The following is a 22962-nucleotide window of genomic DNA, read 5'->3' on the forward strand; positions in this document are numbered from 1 at the left end:
ACATCATTATAAACAAAATCAATTTTTAGCTCTATATTCTATTTTATTTTATTTTATTTGATTATCAAGAGAGAATCCAGTTTGGTGTTAATATGCCTATGATTTACTAATCTTTTCCTGTGTTAAAAGATAATGGACTCCAATTTCCCTTAGTTATCACATAACTACATTCAATCAAAAAAAAAAAAAAACCACTTGACAGGCAATAAAATCTAGTGCAAATTTAATAATAATTGAATTGTATAAATTTTATAGTTCCTTCTCATGTTCAGCAAATTATATCAATTTTCTAATTATTGTAGTGACACAGTCTCATTTAAAACAAAATTAATTTAAATAAAAAATATCAAATAGCAAATAGTGGAATAGATTTATATATTTGATATATATATATATATATATGTTGTATATCTTGATAGTGGAAATACAACCAAAGATGTGATATTTAGGAGACAGAGATCTGCAAGAAAATTTTAATATGGAGATTTGAAAATATGTAACATGATTGTGGTTCATTTGTCAAACCTTTGAAAGAGTTACTCATTAAGAACTGTGGTAGAAATATTGGTTAGGGGTATATGATGGTCATGTAAACTAATTTATAGCAAAACAAATGCTCAGTGTTGGGATTCTAAGGCATGTCATACTTGTCAGTATTTCCACCTGTCACATCATAAAATTGTGTCTGTCAAACAAACATCTTCTCTATGAAGTAATGTCTGGGAGGTGGGGAGATGATCAAAGATAAAGAGCACTTGTTGCTCCCCTCAGGTCCCAGCACCAACATGGTGGCTCATAATCAACCATAAATCCAGTTCCAGGAGGATCTGAAGCTCTCTTCTTGTCTGCCTGGATATCAGGTATATGCATGGTACACATATAACAAAACACTCCTTCATAAAATAATATGCATGAATCCTTAAAAAAATCGTATTAAAGAAGTAGTTTCTATTGCTTACACAACATTTTTGAGCATCTACTGAACACAGACACTGTGATTCTTTTTTAAGTGTGTTTATCTGTGTTTCACTAGCATACAGAATGTGTTAATAACAATAAATACTTTGGTTAAGGCATTCAAATTTATACAAGGAGGCTTATGCATATTTATTGCAGAACTAGGCTCAATCACTTCAATTTGGCAAATACACAAAGTTAGATCTACTGAAAAAAAGTTATTTGTCGATATAACACATCTTTAATTTTCTCAGCTTACATACCAGGAAATAATTGATTTCATCTGTAATGACAAACTTTATTCCATAAAAATTCAAATTCAAAACAAACAGAAGATGCACACTTACTGTCTATGCTTCCTGGCCTCCATTATAAGAGCTGCTGAGCTCTGCTATGCCCTTGGACCATGAAGGTCAGAGTCATTCTGAATCAGCTGCCTGGGAAATGGGAGTTCTATTTTGAAATCTTAGTCTTGTTAATTAAAGAATTTGTAAATAGACTTAAAGGAAAGATTAAGGACCATATAATTAATGTTTTTGGGAAAACAGGACAGGTAAGCATGAATCTTAGTAGCTGCCAGAAGAAGAGGGAAAAGAAGCAATTTTAAGCAAGGAACAATTGTGCACTTTTTGAGAGGTTTGTACCTTAATAATAGGGGATGCAGAATAAAACCAACTCAAGTAAATCTACAGCTCAAACAAATGAGCACAGTGGATGGGATTCCCAAAATCTGCAGCTATATCCTACTTCTACAACACTGCTCCTCCCTTTGATGCTCTGATAGTATACACTGCAAAGTTTGTTTTATTTATTTATTTATTTATTTATTTATTCATTCATTCATTTATTTATTATTCATGAGTCACAGTTAAAGATTTCCTTAGGTCTCAGAAGATATGTTAAATTTTCAGTTTTACTAGGATGAAGTAGATCCTGGGTTTAATTCCCAGTATTGGAAGAAAGTCAAAGAAGACAGAAAGAAAGGAAGAAATGAAGAAAGGAAGAAAGAAAGAAAGAAAGAAAGAAAGAAAGAAAGAAAGAAAGAAAGAAAGAAAGAAAGAAAGAAAGAAAGAAAGAAGAAAAAGAAAGAAAGAAAGAAAGACAGGAAGAAAGAGAGAAAGAAAGGAAGGAAGAAAGAAAGACAGGAAGAAAGAAAGATGAAACAAGTGTTTCTTTTCTATTTATATCACTTGCATTTTCGGTATTGTTATAAGATTATATTCTATGATGTCTTCATAGAACCCAAGTTGTTAAATACTTTCTCATTTAATATCATATGAAGTAATTATATATAATATTGTAATTTCATAATGGGAGGAAACAGCATCAGGCAGTCAAGTAACATTGAATCATACTCTGACATCATATTATTATGTTGCACTTCTCCTTAGTTTCATGGTCTACAGGTAGGCTTAAGACCACAAACAGTAGGCATGTGCAGCTTATGAAATGGCTCTGTGGGTAGGAACACTTGCCTCCAAGGCTGAAGATTTGATTTGCATCCCACAGATCCACTTGTTGGAAAGAAAAAACCAGCTATCATAAACTGTCCTCTATTCTCCATATGTGTACTATGACACATATTTGCCTTCACCTACATAAACAGATCTACCCTCTACATGCAAAATAAACAATAAAAAGGTAAATTATGTATGTGGACTTAGATTCTTTTGACTGCTTACAAATACTGAAGAAATATACTATCATGAAAATGTAGAACAATTATTTGAATTTATTAAATTTACCATCAACAACCCAAAACACCAGAAAATACCAAAAAGAAAAGAAAAGAAAAAAAAAGACTGGAACTTAACTTTAACTCTAAGTTGTTTTAATACCTCCATCATCCATTCTTTGCTTACGAAAACAAATTCCTTTAATAAGCAAAAGAGGAAACCGAGGGTGCTTACATTATTTGAAGATAAATATCCATACTCCCTCTCTGAAGTGTTAAACAGATCTCTGGTTGTTTCAACAAGGTAGAATTGTTCAGGTAAACAAAACCTTGAAACATGGTCTCAAATAAAAAATAGGAATTATTAGTATAGTGTGATATCTAGCACTAAAAAAACACTTAGAGGAAAATAACCTGACAGAAATTATAATTAAAATGTTGTGCTTTCTTCCTGTTGACAGCTTAAATTTTTCTTAAATTTTCTAAGTTCATAAGAGGAAACCCAAAGTAACTTCTTATATTCACCACATACCTTAGTCATCTATTGCTAAATGGCAAGCTCACTGGCATAAAACAAAATTTTGTTGAATTTCATGGTATGACCATTGAGTGAATGAATTTGATTTTATGTTTTCCTCTTTTTTTTCCCATCCCAAGATTATTTTGCCTTTTGAGAAAACAGTCTTAGCCAGCTGATTTCAGCACTCCTGTAATTGGTGATCTTCTGCTTGTTTCTTGTTTGCTGAAGGTCAGTGGGCAAAAGGCTGTTTACACTCCCCAATCTAGACTCGGTGTAGAGAGATCTCCAGAAGAAGTAGATGTCTGAGTGTGCACTTGGTCCTTTGGGATGCTCTGCACATCAATCTGCTATTGACTGCACTTGGCCACATGAAAATCGTGTTGACTTTTTAGATTTCACAAATCTCACCCAGTCATGGCACCAGGTTTGGTGTCTGAAACCTTGTAGTCAGCTTCAGGCTCTGATATGGAGGATTCTTCCCTTTTTCAAGTCTTTCTGTTCCAAAGTCTTGGAAACTATCAAAAATATTTGTTACTTTCCACCTCAGCTGTTGCTTCAGTTTTAAAAAGTCATCTTTCACTCTGTTTTTATCCTTAAGTTCTTAAGTTGAGATTTTATTTCAAAGAAGGGGTTTCTAGGGAGGGAATAGACCAAACTGTTTAAGTATTTCTTTTAATTCTATCAATGCCATGTGTAGCCAGAGTTTTCTCCAGTCCTGCCCGGCCCATGGTCAGGACAAATCTCTCTCCCCTGCCAGTCCTGCAACTGCTCCGACCCAACCAAGTAAACACACAGAGACTTATATTATTTACAAACTGTATGGCAGTGGCAGGCTTCTTGCTAACTGTTATTATATCTTAAATTAACCCATTTCTATTAATCTATAAGTTGCCACATGGCTCCTGGCTTACTAGTATCTTAACATGTTGGTTCTCATCATGGCATCTGGCAGTGTTTCTCTGACTCAGCCTTCCACTTCCCAGAATTCTCCTCTCTCCTTGTCCCGCTTATACTTCCTCCTGCCTGGCTACTGGCCAATCAGTGTTTTATTTATTAATCAGTCAGAGCAACACATTTAACATGCAGAACATCCCACAACACTTCCCCTTTTCTTTTTTTTAAAAAGGAAGGTTTTAACTTTTACATAGTAAAATTACAGATAACAAAACAATTATCAAGCAAGAATTACAGTTATAATATCTAGTCTATTTATAAAAACTAGTATTTGGCAAAATTAAAGAAAATATCCTATCTATCTTATATTTATGAGTCTAAGGTTTTATATCTAACTTACTTTTTAATCATAACTAAGGCAAATTATAACTATATAGTCTTCAACTACATCAAAGAACTCAGAAGGATATAATATAACCTGAGAAATGGAAGAAGGATGTAAACAACTTTTGGGAGTCTTACAAGAGTAGACAGAGACAGCTGGCAGCTTGGATAGTTATTCAAAGTTCCTTGGTAAAGTTGGGGCATCTGTCTTCAGCCCACAGGCCTAGAGTCTCCAAGTCATTTTTCTCTGTGTCCTATAGAATGCCTAGCAGTTTCCTCTGCAAAACAGGAACCTGAAGGACCATTTTGCCAAGCAAAGTTCAGTAGTTAACTTCCTATGGGTCCTGCATATCCAGTTAATCAAGCAGTCCAGGCAAGAACATTTTCTTTCCCAAAGGGCTATTTTTGCCAAGAAGAAATAGAGTGTCTTTGATGCCCATCCTCCTCTCTGAAGTAAATCGGTGCTGCCATGAGCAGACATGTGTCATTGTCCAGAAAGTCTACATTTTTTAAAACATTTTAAATGCCATATTTTGTAGGTCTTTGAAGTATTTGAAGATTATCTATCTATTTGAAATATATCTATGTATACCTAGAAGACTTAACATGACTATAAGTTTGACTATGTTAAAAGACTAATTGTTCCATTACAATTTAAATGAGTTGTATAAACATAATGTCTTAAATAAGAATAAAAATACACATACAGTATAACAAAATTAACTTTAAATTTGTATCAATAAACTAAAATCCATAGCAATGTAAAACAAGTTGTTCTTTAAAAGTAGGTTCAATAATTTACCCTTTTATCCTATCATTATCTATACTATCCCCCTTTCTTCTTTAGAAAGAATATGCATTTATAATCAACATGCTTTAAACAAAAATATTGGTTTTTCTCTGTGCCACACTAGAGGGCTCTTCTGATATGGGACACAAGAATCTCTCAACCTTTTTTTTTTTTTCTTAGCAATATCCTTGGATTTAGAGAAAGAGTGAGCCAATTCTATCTCCAAAACCAGTTTGGTATATTTGGGAATTTGGGCATAGCTTCTGATACTCCTTTCTGCTAGACGAGGATGCTGTATCTTATGGGGACACAAAGAAACTTTTAGGCTTATGGGGTAGTGCATGAGACTGTATTGTCTGAGCCAGTTGCCTTGAAACTGTTTTGGATGTTGGATCATCTGGGACATAGTGTCACTGGAGACCTTTAAGAGGGTCTTGGCTGGTCAAACCTGATGTATCTTAATCTGGAACAAATCCATAGCCTCTGGGTTTCTGTGGAAACAAAAGCAGAGCCTCCTTTCCAATGTAACATATCCTTACATCCAAATTTTGAAGTCAAGGTACCTTTAAAATATACATATTGGTTTAACTCAACAGCTTTTATGATCAAATGTCTTTTTGTAGTTAAGAATATCAAAGAAAACATAACCAGATTCTCTGTGTGATATCCATCTTTATGTGGCTTATTTTTTATATTAATTTTGCTGTCTCTTTAAAGACTTTATTTTTTAAAACTATATATTTTTATATAACTGTATATAAAAGCTGTTTTTTTGTCTCTTTCAAGCCTACATACATTTTACACACATTTTAAATGATTCCATCTGAATCTGTCTTACTGTGAACCTATTGCTTTAAACTCTAGCATTCTAAGACTGAAACTAAGCTAGCTATGGCTGCTGACTCCATCAACCTCAGCTTTCCAACATGGTGGTGGTATGTGGTGGTATTATGTTCCCCGAAATATTGTGCATGCTAATAACTTATCTGGGGTCAGAGAACAGAACAGCCACAATATTAAACATAGAGGATAGGCAGTGGTGGCACACGCCTTTAATCATAGCATTCCAGAGGCAGAGATCTATCTGGATCTCTGTGTGTTCAAGGATACAGCCAAGCATGGTAACTCATGCCTTTAATCCCAGAAAGCAAGCCTTTAATCCCAGGGAGTGAGGGCAGAAAGCAGAAAGGTATATAAGGCATGAAGACCAGAAACTAGAAACTTTGGGCTGGTTAAGCTTTTAGGTTCTGAGCAACAGTTCAGCTGAGATCCATTTGGATGAGGACTCAGAAGCTTCCAGTCTGAGGAAAAAGGATCAGCTGAGGAAATGGCAAGGAGAGGTGGCTGTGGCTTATTGTGCTTCTCTGATCTTTCAGCATCCACCCCAATAACTGGCCTCAGGTATGATTTTATTAATAACTACCTTTAAGATTCATGCTACAGTGGTACATTTACCGCCAGCTCTGGGAGCCATCAACTGTCAGAAACAGTAGGTTTATACTTTTATCAAAGCAGCATGTAGCCCAGAAACCTCTTTTTTTTGACCAGCAAAGACTGAATCCACCATGCAGCATAATGTGCCACTTGTAAATGCCTCATTCCCCCCATACTGTAAGTCAAGTGCAAAAAGCCAGGAACCTGCCAAGTAGCTCAAACCTGCAGGCTGCTTCTAACTTGAGAAAGACAACTAGAAAGCTGTTTTTAGCTCCGTTTTAGAATCTTTTTTTCTCAGGTTTTAGGTGGAAACTCTTGCCCCACGTTGGGTGTGATTTGTAGCTGGAGTTTTCTCCAGTACTGCCTGGCCCATGGTCAGGACAAATTTCTCTCACCTGCCATTCCTGTAGCTGCTCAGACCCAACCAAGTAAACACACAGAGACTTATATTATTCATACACTGTATGACCATGGCGGGCTTCTTACTAACTGTTCTTATATCTTAAATTAACCCATTTCTATTAATCTGTAAGTTGTCATGTCGCTTGTGGCTTACGGGTATCTTAACATGTCGTTTCTCATCATGGTGGCTAGCAGCATCTCTCTGACTCAGCCTTCCACTTCCCAGAATTCTCCTCTCTCTTTGTCCCACCTATATTTTCTGCCTGGCTACTGGCCAATCAGTGTTTTATTTATTAACCAGTCAGAGCAACACATTTAGCATACAGAACATCCCACAACAGCCATGCTTATTTACTTTATGTTTTCCTTTCAGAGGCACAACTTTTCTGTTTCATCTTTGAGTTTTCACATACACAGCTCATAATATACAAATGACATTTATAATAGTTTTATTTATTCTTTGAAAATTATGCATATGTATATCATATATATTGATTACATCTACCACCAAGCCTCCTTCCAATTCTAAGCAGGACCCCCCCCCCTCCGCAACATTATCTCTCTCTCAACATAATATCCTAATTTTTTAATGCATTGAATTTCATTAATGCTGCATGGGTGTTCATGAGTATGGGGCCATCTATCAGGTTATGGGCAACCTAGTAGCAGATACTCCCCTAAAATCCTCTTGAGTCAGGGTCTTACTGTATAATCTCAAGTTACCTGAAATTCACTATGTAGACCATATTGGCATTAAACTCACAGTGATCCACCTGCCTCTGCCCACTGAGTACTGGGGTTTTTAAGTGACTCAGCCTGGTGAGAATCTTGTGTAGGGAACCATTACTGCTGTTAATTCATATGTCCAGAAAACAGTTCTTCACAGCACTTCTCCCCACTCTCTAGTTCTTACATTCTTTCCATCCTATCTTCCTCAACATTCCCTGAGTTTTGGGTTACAAGGGGATTGATGTAAATGTAATATTTCTATCTGAGCACTCACACTTGTTTATTCTCAGCACTTCAAACAGTTATAAGTCTCTGCATTAGTCTTTAGCCACTGCAAAACCTTTATTTCTATGAAGCAGTTCTAGGTGGTGATATAGAATGGTGTTTTCACCTTTCATTTTGAATCATGTGCAGATACTGCAGTGTTTCAAAGATTCCATCAGAATCCATTCATTCAGCTTCTCAACTATCAACATAGGAACTGATACCCAGGAAACGGTCTCCTCCTACATGTCTATGAACCGTGCACCTAAGCTCTGGGCTCTTACTCACTATTTCGCATCATGTGTCTATATTTATTTATTCTTTAAAATCCATAGAATGGAAAATGCACTCTAATCCCTGAAGATGGTAGATGACAATAAAACCATAGATATTTCCCACCATTTATTTATTATAATTTCATGGCTAAGTGAAAAGATTAATGAATAGAGGAGGATTTAATCGAAATTTTAACACAAATAATATTTTAACCCATAAACAGTCAATGATAAAATAGAGTAACTATAATTCATGTCAATTGCCAACTGTCTGTGATTTTACAGAGAATAATAATTGTTTTCAAACTTTGCAAAAGAAGCACAGTAGAATCTGAAAAGTGTTAAGTACATTTCATTCCTAAACTTAAGGGTGCAGCTGTTGTTAAGGTAATGGCTTTATTAGTAACTGCTGAAGATTGAAGAAAGACAATTCCTTGGCCCACCTACATGGTTTAACTGAACACTCATAAAGCAATTGTTTGATTTAGAAAACTTTGGTTGTATGTTGTTCTATAAAATACTTGTGATAGAAAGGAACATTGGATTGGAAGAGGTGGAAAGGTTCTCTACCTTTTGTTCTACCTACCAGAGAAGTGAGTGTTGAAGGTGAAAATTGCTGATTTCTCAGTTTCTTCAATGTTAAATGGATGCTAATAATCCCCAATATTCTTTCTAGGTTATAAAGTTATAAAGTAAAATAGCATGCTAATGTACTTTATAAGTTTGAAGAGGCTAATTTAAGTTAGCTTTTTTTTTTTTTTATAAAAATCAACATTCACTTGAATTATTCCATAGACAAGGGCCTTGGATGTTAAGAGGTTGCTTGTAATACTGTAGAAAAACCCATGGATATTTGTTGAGTTCCAGGATCAACACCTTAACTACAGAATAGAATAGTTATTCAGAGGCAGCTGCTCAGATGAAAATAGTGTTGGGTGCATGTTGAGCTCAATTTACAATTTACTATGAATCCACTGTGATGTCTCTGGCATGACTAAGAATAATTTAACTGTGTATGAAGTGTTATTCTATTGTTATCTGCATTTATCCACCCACACCTATAATATTCAGTACAATTCAAGGCATATTTATATTTACTTTTTGTTATTTTAAAATTTCTTTTTATTTAATCTTTGTGTCTTTCACATCATGCATCTTGATCCCATTTATCTGCTTTTCCCTTTGTATCTTCTCTGCCCTTTCATCCTCCCCCATAAAATAAAATTTAATAAAAAGAAAGGAAGGAAGGAAGGAAGGAAGGAAGGAAGGAAGGAAGGAAGGAAGATGAATTTCTAAATGGTCTTAATAAATCAAAAATGTGGAGCCAGATTTTTGGGTTAAAGCTTTAGAAAGATCAAGGAAATATGGAAAATCACCAGCTAACCTCACCTCACCAACTCTGCAGCTTCTAAGAGATCAATTTCCTGTCCACTCAGGCTTGCTTTTCTGCCCTCTCATTGGTTCTTAGCCCAGCCACCTCACTTCCTCTTCCTACACAGCTCTCTCACTATCTGTCTGTACAGATCTCCAGGTCTCTATGGTTGGTACTTGGATTAAAGGCATGTGTCACCACACTTGGCTCTGTTCCCTAGTGTGGCCTTGAACACACAGAGGTCCTGTCTGCTAAGGTATTAAGGGCCTGTGCCGCCTGACTTCTTGTTTACTTCTTGTTTACTTGTTGACTGGTCTTTTCTCCCTGATCTCCAAGCAAGCTTTATTTATTAAGGCAAAAAATAAAATATCACCACATTTCAGTTCAAATAAAATATCACCACAAAGGAAGGAAGGAGGAAAGAAAGAGCTTCTCATGGAAACTGTAATGTGACACAGTGAGTCTCATAGTTTACCCTTTTATCCACATATCTTTATTTACAAGTGTTCATAAGAAAGAGTTATTGGTCTAGTTCAAGGCCTCTGGTTTCTGTTACACTATTGATGCTGGGCCTTCACTGGGACTCCTCTTAAATATCCTGTTGTTGTCCTGAATCTTGGAGGTACTGCAGCTTTGGGTCTACAGGATTGACCAGCAGATCACAGATGGGGTGGATGCTGGGGTGAGCCAACTAATAACCCTAGTTCTGGGGCTGGGTATTTGCAGGTTTGGTCAGCCCACCAGCTCTCCCCCATCCTCACGGCCAGAATGAACTCTCTGGCACTGCTCTGGCTAGTTAACCCCTTGCAACGATGTGCAGGACAGGTTCTTCTGCTTTCATGCCCACCTGCAATGTCGGCTTTCCCACACCTAAGCCAAGAGGGCCAGCTCTACTGTATTGCCTAGGTGAGGTACAGGGTCTATTCTCCCAAGTGCTGCAGCAGATAAAGGACAGAGACAGTGCTCCTGCTCTTATGACCACAGGGCCAGCTCTCCCACTAGCCACAGGTGGCAGGGGCGAGGATGGGGAGGGCACCCACCAACAGGGGCGGCTCTACTGTGCTGCCCAAACGAGATACAGGGCCTGCTCTCCCGAGTACTGCACCTGCTGAGGGGCAGGGACAGTTCTCTCACTCTTATGACCTCAGGGTCAGGTCTCCTAACTGCCACAGGCAGTAGGGGGTGACGGGGTAGAGAGGACATCTCTACTCACCCATGCCACCATATGGCAAATGAGAGGCGGGGCCAGATCTCCCACACTCACATTCTCAGGGCCAGCTCACCTGAGCCCTGCTCCCACCCACCTACACACACATCAACAGGGTCAGATCCACTGTGCTGCCCAGATGAGGTATAGGGCTCTTCTTTCCTGAGTGCTGCAGTGGTAAACAGGAAGGTCAGCTCCCTCGCCAGCTGGAGGTAGTAGGGCGAGGGGTAGGGGATCTTTCCCTTGTCCTCTCTACCACACTGCAGATGAAGCAAGGTAGTACCAGCTATCCGACTCTCATGCCCCCAGGGTTGGCTCCCCCGTGTGCCTTCTACAGAGTCAATTCTACTGTGTTGTCCAAGTGAGGCGCAGGGACCATTCTCCATGAATGCTGCTACTGGTGAGAGACTGGGTCAGCTCCCCTGCTTAACAAAGGTGATGAAGATAGAGCAGAAGATGGCAACGTTCCCTCACCCATGCCACCACATGGCAGACAAGAGGGGCACAACCCACTCTCCCATTCTCACACTCAGGGCCAACTTTCCTATGCCCTCATGAACACAGTCAATTCTAATGTGCTGCCCTGACCGGGTGAAGTATAAGAGCCTCTTTCCTGAGTGCTTCAGCAGAAGAGGAGCAGGACCAGTTCTTCCTAGTGTGGCAGCCAGTGAAGGACAGGCCCGACTCTACACAGCCCTCTCCTCTCTGCCTTTGATTGTATCAGGAGCCACAGACATCAACGCAAACCCGGGCTGCAAGAGGTCCATGAACCCAGATATGGCCCTAGCAGCAGTCCAGGCCCAAACATCACCATTACTCTGGGTGGCAATCAAGTCACCCATTTCAGCCTGCTCCTCGCTGCTTTTATCTCTTCATATATGTATCTATCCACTAGAAATGAATCATTCTCTCTCTCTCTCTCTCTCTCTCTCTCTCTCTCTCTCTCTCTCTCTCTCTCTCTCTCTCTCTCTCTCTCTGTCTCTCTCTCTGTGTGTGTCTGTCTCTCTCTCTCTCCCATACCACTTCATGAATTTGCTCACCATCATAGTGCCCGTCTGTCTGGCACTACAAAGCACCGCGTGTGCCCATGTTTTCTCCTCAGAGCCCAGGGAGGATAAGGGTGCGTGTGGATTTCCTTGTACTACTTGGTCCATCATGGCAATGGGCCCACCCGTGCTTTCTCCTCAGAGGTGGGGGCGGACTGCCCTGGGTATGTATGTGGGTCTTCTTGTTCTGCTCAGTCTGTCCCATATTTACTTGTTTTAATGTACCCACGAAGCTTGTCCATTGCCTGACATCTGATGTTATTTCTTTATACACTGAATAATTTCAATAAGGGTGAGCTGATCTACCCTCCAAACATTTACTTTTTCCTAGCAGAAGACATTATGATTTTCTCTCACATTATTTTTGTTTATTTAAAATCTTATTTTAAAATTTAAACACATAGTTTATGTATGTGTGACTGTTCAGCCAGCATATTTGCCCATGTACCATGCCCATGCCTAGTATCTGTGGTGGTCAGAAAAGGGCAAACGTGTCAGATTGGCTGGACTGGGCTACAGATGGTTTTGAGCCACCATGTAGGTGTTGGAACTCAAAATCATGTTCTCTGCAAGAGCAACATGTGATCTTTACTGCTGAGTCACCTCTCCAGGCCCTCTCGCTGCAAACACTCAACATGTTATATTTTTAATGTATATACATTATTAATACATATTCGTGTATGTATATATGTGTGTACAGCATACTGAGTCTCTATTTTAAATATGTATTCCACATTGCCATCATTTCTGTCCAACGTACTAGATAGCAGAGCACTAGAGCTGATTTTTCCTTCTATCTTACAACTTACTACTCATGAACAAGCATTTCAGTATCATTCTTTCTCTTGTACTCTCCTGTGCCTTTGTAATCACAATTTATTTTATAGTCAAGCCCTATGAATCAGCTTAGATTCCTTGCACTAGTGATATCATAAAGAGCTTTTTTTTTCTCTGAACCTTGCATATGCCACTTAGTGAGATCCAGTTCCATTTATCCCGTTACAAGTGACAGAATATTTTTCATCATGTACCCAAGCTCAAACACTCATTGCTTGACAGACTTACTGTTTCTGTGTCATGGCTGTAGTAAATGCTACTGCAATTATGTAGGAATATATATGCCCCTTTGACATCCTTATTTCATTTCCTTTGCTTGTGTTGAGGTGTGAGATTGCTAGATTAAATGCAGTTCCATTTTTAATTTATTGAAAAAACTCTCCATGTTACTTCCCATTATGACTCTATTAATTTCATTCCTACTCACTGTGGATAAAGATTCTTTTTCTCCATATCCTCAGAAGCACGTTTTATTTTTTTTTAAATGTCATAATCGTTTTAACAAGAGTGTAGTGACACCTCTTTGTAGTTCTGACTTACATTTCCCTGGTGGTTTGAAATCTTAATATGTTTTTCATGTACCTTTTAGGCATTTGGTTTTTTTTTTTCTTCTTTTGAGAAATTTCTATTCAAGATTTGTGATCATTTTAAAATAAAAATCCTGAGGCTTGCTATTGATATAAATATTTTAGCATATTTGAAAGGATTAAAAGGAATCTAGAGTTACTCAAATGTTGGCAACTGAGGGCTGGAAACCTTAATTTGCAGAGGGCTTGTTACCCTACTACAGAGGGAAATTTGAGTGAACTATGAGAAGCTAAGGATGACCAGCTTTATCATCTATTCTGACGTGGTCAGGGCTACAGCCAGTGGTAGAATTTGTAGAGCACCAATTTTATAGCCAAGTCTGAAGACTGTGTGGAAAATCTAGACTTACTTTGCAGCAAGACATGATGACTCTGAGTGCAGAATTAATTCTCCTTGAAGATACTTCAAGACAAACTATATGACTTATCCACATGCTCTAACATTGGATGAAATTTTTGAATTGTTGTGGAGCTTTCATTGGAGGATAAATAGATCTTTTGAAAAATTCAATGCATATTAGGTGTCTATTAAGTATTCCATACAGCTAAAGCACAATTTTCTGATATCCACAGAATCCTGATTTTGTGTTAATTTTCACTGAATAAACTATGATCAGGAAATCCAATCTAGAAAAAGTACATCTTATATATGTAATGGCAATAACAAATATTAGTATGATTAAAACTCCTGTTTCTCACCATGAAGGTGCCAATTAAATATTTTTTAAAAATCTGTGTGTTTTTGTCTGTGCACTATAGGTATGATGTGTTGTGTGTTGTGTGTGTGTGTGTGTATGTGTGTGTGTGTCCATTTGTATATATGACTATAAATGCTTGTGGTATGTGTGTGTGTGTGTGTGTGTATGTGTGTGTGTGTGTCCATTTGTATATATGACTATAAATGCTTGTGGTGTGTGTGTGTGTGTGTGTGTGTGTGTGTGTGTGTGTGTGTGTGTAATCTTGTGTATCAGTCCTGGTCTTCTACCTTGTTTTGAGGCAGAATTTCTGTGTTGATACCACTGGATAAGCCAACCTTGGAGTTGCTAGGGATTGTCTTGTCTTGATTTCTCATGTCTTTGTAGGAGCACTGAGATTACAGATATACCTGTTACGTTGTCTAGATTTGATGTGGGTTCTGAGGATTGGAAATAAAATCCTTATGCCTGCACACCACGTGTTTACCCACTGAGATATCTCTCCAGTACACTATTAAATGTTTATCATCTTAGTTTTCCCTTAGCTTCTCCAATCATGTAATGTATCATTTTCATAATAAACAAATAGATGTGTGAAAATTCTAGGTAGGTTTCAAAATAAATACCTGCTGTATTTTATAATATAAATCTATCTAGTTGAAGACTTCAAACATTTGTTCATTTTCAATTGCACAATAAACATAATATAACACAACTTATGTGGGTGGAAGAGAATCAGAAGAAAATTGTGTGCCTAGAGTTTCACCCTTTCCAGAAACATTTTAGCTGTTGGCAGTAGATACAAAGAATCATGCAGGCGTGGTGACACACACTTTTAATCCCAACATCCAGGAGGGAGTGGAAAACAGAACTCTATGAATGTGAGACCAGCCTGACTGAAAAACATATGAGCAACCACGACCATATAGTAAGATGTTTTAAAGAATAAAAGTAGATGATAGATAGATAGATAGATAGATAGATACATACATACATACATACATACATATATATATCGAATAAATAAAAGGACTGAGAATCATATAGCTACCAGAACCTGTAGAATCTGATTGGATTGTCAGTGTGCTGTTCTCTACTCCACATTGAATTGTTGAACTGTTCCCTAGAACAAAGTCTAGATGCATCCTAGGTGTGTTTGCTGAATTTTCAAGTATTCTCCTATTGCCTCAATTTTTAGCTTTCCTCAGTTCACAACTTCTGTGTTATAGGGCTTTTACTATTACATTTTCATTTGTCTTAATATCCAATGTAATAGCTCCAAGTTGGAAGGGTATATTACCACTAAGGCACCAATTTCATTTTCTTCTGACTTTTTTCCTTCTTAAAGTCAACTGTGGGTCAAGTTATACACTTACTATTTGTATGACTTTTCATGAATGAAAGTTTTGATAACTTTGGTAAAACTCTTCCACAATTACTTCTCAAGGAAAAGTCCTCTTGAGTTGTTGGATGTTTACAACTAGAACTTACTGACATGCCTGGACTTTGCCTTTGTCTCTCTTATCTGAGCTGACAGTATTTGATGGTTGATTTTTTATTGTCTTATTTAAAAAGAAAACTTTATCATGAAACTAATACTTTCTAGGCAATGTGTTCAAATCATCCTGACAGCACTGGATAAAATATTCAGGTTAAAAAGATTCCTATTATAAGCAGACATCTACTTTTTTCACTTACTTTAATCTCTCCATATGATAGTGCTCTGGGTGGAATTCCACAATATTTTATGTAAGAGAATAGATTTAATAGTGTGGTTAAACAACAACAACAACAACTGGGCATTGGAAAGGGGAGAATACCATGCAAAGTTTAAAACTTTTGCAAATGTATATATGTGCACGCTGGGCAGTTATCAGAACGCCTTTGTACAAAAGAAGCAATTTTTAGAACTGATGTATCAGTAATATAATCCCTAGTAAGGACCCTCTTCTGATTGTAAGATAACTTCATTGTAAAAAGCCACAGCTTTGCTAAGTTGTAAGTCTAGTAAGGTCAAGGATATACTGATTAATTGATAAGCAAAGCATCCTGCAATGTCATGATTTCTCCAAGAAATAGATGTCATTCCAAAATGGGATAACTGAAGAAAGTTTTAATAGGAGATACTCATGAAGGATTCTGTAGTAAGAGAAAGGATGTGAGGTTGTAGAGCACTTCCAACTAGCTGTTGTATGATGCCTTATTATTCTTAGAAAATAATCCTGGAAGGTCAAGTATAGTAGGCAGCAAAATCCCAATAAGAACTATAAATGTAAAACAGATTAGCTATGCTTTTTTAAACACTATTTTGAATAATTTTCTGAGAATTTCATGTAATGTATTTTGTGTATGGTTACCTCCTTCCAACTACTCCCATAATCACTCTCTCCACATCCTCCTCTCCATCCTCCTCCTCCATATTGTCCTTCTCTGATTTGTTTTCTTTCCCCATTAGGTCCAGTGTCTGTTTCCCAGCTATTTCTAAAGTGAGACTTGCCCTAGCATGTGGTTTCCCTACCAAGGGTCACATCATTTAAAGAAAGCAGACTCTCCCTCTCCCAGCAGTTATCAAAAAACAGGAGCTTCTCAGCAAGTGGTGGGCTTTTATGAAGTCATGTAGGCAGTTCCCAACATTGGTCTAGGAGGGAAGAAATGAGAACTGAATACCTAAGTTTTTCTCCTCAACTCCATCTTTCACTGCAGGTCATGGAGTCCATATAAAGCCAAATTTACTGATCTGCCATCTGAAGTACAGAGTTGGGTAGAGAATAGGATGGAGGGAACAACAAGGTGACCAGTAGAATTCTGAGCACTTACCACTATGCCTGGGATGCATTAGGTATTTGTTGAATAACAGCATAAGTAGATGAATAAAAGGTTGAAAAGAAAACTGCCATGGGCTTATTTTTTTAATGTTAAATGAACATTTATTATTTTTGGCAACTCAGTTTCTCCCACAACTCCAAGCTTGAAGAATTTATGATTGTACAAATTTTATGGGAAGCTTTCCTTCAACTATAAAGGCTTTGAGGATAGACGTTTGCTAGAAATTTTCTGTATATAGTATGGAACAGGGATATTCTGGGAAGTCTGTAAACCTGTGGATAAATTGTACCATTCCTTTTACTTTTTGCTGTGTCATTCAAGGTCAGCACAGCCTCATCAGCCCTGAGGGCCAGGAACCACCCAAAACAGACAGCTCCCTAATTTCTGGTGATTTTGTGATCTGAGCTCCATTATTCTCCTGTCCTTTCTGTCAATTTTTTTTCTATCCTTTCAATAAAGTCATTTTCTGCTTCAGTTAGCCTCATTCATTTTCATTGTTTGCATAGAGAGAAAAACACTTTTTATTTTTGTCCCAAAGACCTAGAGATATAAGTTCAGAATTTATCTTTCTCTTTTAAACCTTGTATAAAAGGATATTGATGCCACTTTGAATGTAGATGTTTCTATATAGTCTTGTGCTAGTCACTTTTCATAGTCAAAGTTCAAAATCCAATATTTAAATTAAAATATCTCTTATGCACTTACAAAACAATCATAATTTATAGTAGTTGAGATATGTTAAATATGATTGTATACAACATGAATGAGATCATGTTTTAAGTTCCATTAGGGATCCACCAAGAAAACTTTCTGGAACAACATATTCATAATCCTGAACAATATCAGAACAGCATGTCTTACTTGTAGCAAACATTAATTTTATAATTAAATTTACATTTGCTTGTTTTAACACTGTCACTATTTGTAGCCAATGCTGGCCTTAAACTCATATTTTAAATATCTTCTTTCATATGCCTGTGGTGAATAACAGGTATATCCCATCATATCCAGTTGATATTGAACATTGAAAAGTAAATACTGGCCTAGTAACTTGATAATTTAGAAAAGGCTTTTAGTGGCATGACATCTGGAGAATCTTTAGCACATTATAAAACTGTAAAGCAGGACTGGAGAGATTGCTCTGTGGTTAAGAGCAATTACTGCTCTTTCGGAGGATCTGAGTTCAGTTCCCAGAGACCACACAATGGTTCACAAGCTTTTAAAAATCCAGCTCCAGGGGATTCCACATCATTCTCTAACCTCAGAGGGCACCTGCACACATGTAGTACACACACACACACACACACACACACACACACACACACACACACACACACATCTTTTACAATAACAATACAAACAACAGCAAATATTTTCTGTCAACTAGGTTTTGGGAATAAATTGACTTAGCTACTAGGATGATAAATCATCACTACATCTTGCTCAAAAACAATACCTTCTCTTTTTTGTCTTCTTATAGGAATCATTTAATTTACCTGAGTGACTTCACCACTCACTCATTGTAGAGACTTGGGATAGACAGTTATTCCAGCCAGATATTTTATTATTTTTTCTTTTCTGTAAGAAAGAGATAACTGAAGCTGTTGCTATAGAAAGGTAGCTATGTAGAACTCTCTACAAAGGAGGATTTAAAGTATTTGATATGCTATATCACCAAAACCATGTCTGACACTCAAAGGATGCTTGATAAATACCTGGTTAAAAGATAAATCAATACAAACAATAAACAGCTAAATCATGATAATAGCAGTAGTAGTAAACAACACAGAAAATTCTGTGAAATAATATAGAAAACAAGATGGAAAGCAAAGAAGAACCAAACAGTCAAATAAAATGTTACAGTGGGTTTGCTGACGTTTACTCTTCCCTCAAGGCAATCTCTTCTTGTATTGGCTATACCCTTCACAGAGGCCTTTAAATACAAACAAGAAAAAAAGAAAATTAACATAAAGCAGTCTCAGGAAGGACACATCTATTGGTTGAACAAAGATGAGATGGATTTCTTTGAGAAGACTATGTAAACAGATGCAACAGGCAACGCTCCTGACAGTATCTTTACAATGAATGATGAAATTCACTCTCTGTTTACTTGGTTTTTCTTAAACTAGATCAAGAGCATCATAATGCCTTTTGTTTCCCTGCCAGGACAGTTTTCTGTTGTATCACAAGTGGAGAGGTTCATAATTATGTCAGAAAGAGACAGAGAGAGAGAGAGAGAGAGAGAGAGAGAGAGAGAGAGAGAGAGAGAGAGAGAGAGAGAGAAGAACTGGAAATAGGGAAGTTGACTTGCTATCCCAGAGGATGGGGGAAAGTTGAAATTAATGTACAAGTTAGGAAACGAATGAATTGAGTCTCACAATAGGAAGTGTAGGGCTTACAGGGATGCATTTAAAGTGGTAAGTGGAGAAGGGAGAGGACAGTGAGAAAACCTAAACAAAGAACAAATTCAGTTTGGAACACCTGGCTTTTGTAGGAAAGCACCATGACAATAACTGCATGGCTGTCTTTGACTCCTGTTCCTACGTCTCTGCTTTCAGCTTCAAGCCATGTGGTTTTGGGATGCTTAAGAGTTCAATCTGTAGCATGTTGGAAGTCTGACAACCTTGGGGTGGGAGTTGAGGAAGCTGTCAAAACAAATTGCCCTCATAAGGCAAAAGAGCCAAGTTCTACATTCTTTTCCATGCTGGGAGGGAATGTGTTCAGTCAGCTCAAATGCAGCACTGAACTTCAGCAGCCCACTGCATGGGGGAAGATATATTGATCCAGGGTGAATACTCAAGGACACACAATTAGGACCCTTATGCATTTCTTTAGTTTTTTCAAGTAAGTCAGCTTTTTTGTCCCTAGGGAAAGGTTTTATGATGTGAACATTCACATTTAGTAAAAGAATGACATATGTTAGTGGTAATAATTTTTAAAAAGAGTTTTTTAACTTTCACCCCCTTATCTCTAGGTCAGTAACCAATAACATTGCAGGACTATCATTCCGTAAGTGAGAATAAAACTGTCATCAGTGCCTTTTGTTATTTAAGTAGCTTTTAGTTCATGAAGTATTTAAATTTCCACTTTTACTCTAACACTGTGACATGAAAGAAAGACAAGCCACTGTGAATTTTGGTTAATTCCTCACTAATAATGAGGTTTCTCAATTCCTTTCAAATGTTTCTATTGGGTTGTTTTATTCATTTCTTCTTCTCAATTATAACATTTGGAAGAGAAGTAAAAGGCCTGGTTTACACTTTGCCTGATTCTTTGCCAGATTCAATAATGTCACATGACATTATCCTTCAAATTGCAAACTTCTTATATTTTTGTTCTGCCAAATATGTTCCATTATATTTATATATGCATTATATAAATTATAGTTATATTAGGTGAACTGGTAAGAAGAAAGTGTAATCTTTCCACTCTTGTCAAACAATACCTTCTTTTCCATGCCACTTCATTCTTGGATGTGTGACTTTGCATACTTGCCTTTATGTTGTAAACTATTTTGTTTTTCCACTTGGCTGCTGTTATAGATGAGGATGAGAGTTTGAGGAATACTCTCTAGGATTTTGAGGTTTATAATTCCAAAACAAGGATTTGGATAGGGTTGGATAGATAGAGGCAGACATAGACACTATTTATTAAGAAAAAAAAAAGTGTGCTTCTCAAATGGGAAGTGGGCTAGGGATCTTGGAAAACTTCAAGGCTCAAGGGCCCTGGGCTAGGGAGGGTGGGGACCATTTGTAGGTTATTCAATTCCATAGTGCACACCTTCTCCTGCATTTGCAGGTTGCGGCCTTTTGCACATGCTCTGTCCTTTATATCTAACCCTCTGGGGAAGGCCAGTCCTCTATAATGGTTTCTTTCTTAATATCTTAGTGACTTTCCATGTTCTACTCTCCAGTCACATGACCTTTATTCAACTTTGTATCATACAATGTCCATTATTTTTCTTTTTTTAATATTATATATATTCTTATTAAAGAATCTTTTTATTCATTTTACATACGAATCACAGATCCCCTTCCCTTCCCTCCTCCCACCTTTTCAGCCTTCCCCTCCTTACCCCCCATTCCGTCCTCCAACAAGGTATGTCTTCCTGTGAGGAGTCAGCAGAACCTGGTACATTCAGTAGAGGCAGGTCCAAGTCACTCTCCCTGCATCAAGGCTGTGCAAGGTGTCCCATCATAGGTAGTGGGCTCCAAAAAGCCAGCTCATACACCAGGGATGGCTCCTGATCCTACTACTGGGGGTAGGGGTAGGGGCCTAAGCAGATCAAGCTACACAACTATCTCACTTATGCAGAAGACCTAGGAAAGGGACAAATCTCCATGAGTAAACTAGGGATGAGAGAAGGCAATGGAGCATAGGGGATGGGGGATGAGAACATTATTTTTCTTATATCTTTTTGTTTACATCTTAAAGACTATGCAGTGTTGTAGCCAGAAGTTTCTCTGGTCCTACCTGGCCCCATGGTCCTGCAACCACTTATAAAATAATCACTCAGAAGCTTAATATTAATTGCAAAATCTATGGCCTATTGGCTCAGGCTTCTTGCTAGCTATCTTTTACAACTTAACTCAATCTATAGCTATTAATCTATGTATCACCACGTGTTCTGTGGCTTTACCTGACACATTACGTGTTTCTCCATGGATGGCGTTTTTTGGTGTCTCCCCTTACTCTCCTTTGTCCTTTCACTATTTCTCTTCAATTATCCCACCTGGCTCCATCCTGCCCTGCCATAGGCCAATGCAGCTTTATTTATCAACCAATCAGAGCAACACATATTCACAGTGTACATAAAGCCATCCCACAGCACAGTATACATTGTTGGTTGAGGACTAATATTACTATATTGTTGACTATATTGCAAATCACTCCAAATCCAACTGTGTGAACACACAATCACTTACATAATTCTCAGGATTGTTGGTCAGAATTCCCAGTAGTGCTTAGCTGGGCACTTCTGTTCTTAGATAATTTTCTTTCATATATTTGCAGGCAGCTTCAGGACAGCGAGCTAGCTTGTGTTTGCAGAAATACATGGCTTTCAGCTAGATCAGTAGAGACTTCATTGTTTTCATTCTCAGGCAGACCCACCCGTGTTTGTTCACACTGTAATTAGTTTGTTTGCAGGGTGAAGAGCTAAGAGTTATAACTATTACCAGAAAAGCTCCTTTTATTCCATTGGCCAAATAAAGCCTGAGGCTACCCTAGATATATGTATAGGAGAATAATCCATTAGTTAAATTTGAAGATCCAGCATCCCACTACAAAGGAAGTGGCTACATTTTGTCAAGGGGCAGAGCTTCCTGGACCATCTACAATACCAAATTTTTCTATTGTAATTAATATGCAGTAAAACTTTGTTATAATTTTTCTGTTTGTCTTGACTAAATAATGTGTGCGACTTCTTGAAAAACTTCAGAATTTCAGGACCAGTGAATAGAACTGATAATGTAGAAAAGTTATTGTGAGGGGATGAGGAGATGACATAATGGATAAAGTAATTACCTCACAAACATGGGGTCTAGAGTTCAAATCATTTGAACAAATATAACAGACAGGTGTGGTGGCCTACCTATAATCTAAGCACTCAGGAGGAGGGGATGGTGTCGGCAGCAATTTTAAATGCCCTTTTTTGTCCTGTCCCAGTTAAGATGTTTGTGTGAAAAATGTGCAGTTGGGTTCCGGAGGGTGCTGGGGATCAATTCCCCTGTGGTTTTTCCTGTTTGGAAAACAGTGTTCTGCTTGCCTCCGGATACAGAGTAAACATTCCTTGACTCCTGCTGTTAGAGGGTTATATAAACCCATGTTGGTAGAAATAAAGAGAGCTGCTTCCCTGACAAACTGAAACTGGTTGTCTAGAGTGCTGTTCAACCTCTGTGTCCCTCACCAGATTTTGTGCTCCAGCTGTGTGGGCCGCAGCAAGACGGGATTCTTGAGTCAAGCCTGCAAAACAGACTAGCCCAACTGGTGAGTTCCTAGTTCATCAAGAGACCCTGTCTCAGTAAATAGAGTGGAGAGTGATGGATAAAGACACTTGGTGTCAACAT

General features: G+C 37.8%; 1 protein-coding gene across 11 annotated transcripts in view; it reads left to right on the plus strand.

Moving 5' to 3' along the window:
- The window catches only part of Lrrc4c (leucine rich repeat containing 4C), a 1322183-nt gene that overhangs the window by 323045 nt on the left and 976176 nt on the right, over positions 1-22962 (plus strand). The window contains exon 1 of one of the 11 annotated variants that reach the window (XM_028877839.2): positions 415-860. The exons of the other annotated variants lie outside the window; for them this stretch is intronic. The gene's annotated coding sequence lies outside the window, so the exon portion shown is untranslated. Of the gene's footprint in view, positions 1-414; positions 861-22962 lie in introns of those variants that run through there. 11 annotated transcript variants of the gene reach the window in all.

The sequence above is a fragment of the Peromyscus leucopus genome, chromosome 4 (assembly GCF_004664715.2).
Source record: "Peromyscus leucopus breed LL Stock chromosome 4, UCI_PerLeu_2.1, whole genome shotgun sequence".
Lineage (NCBI taxonomy): Eukaryota > Metazoa > Chordata > Mammalia > Rodentia > Cricetidae > Peromyscus > Peromyscus leucopus.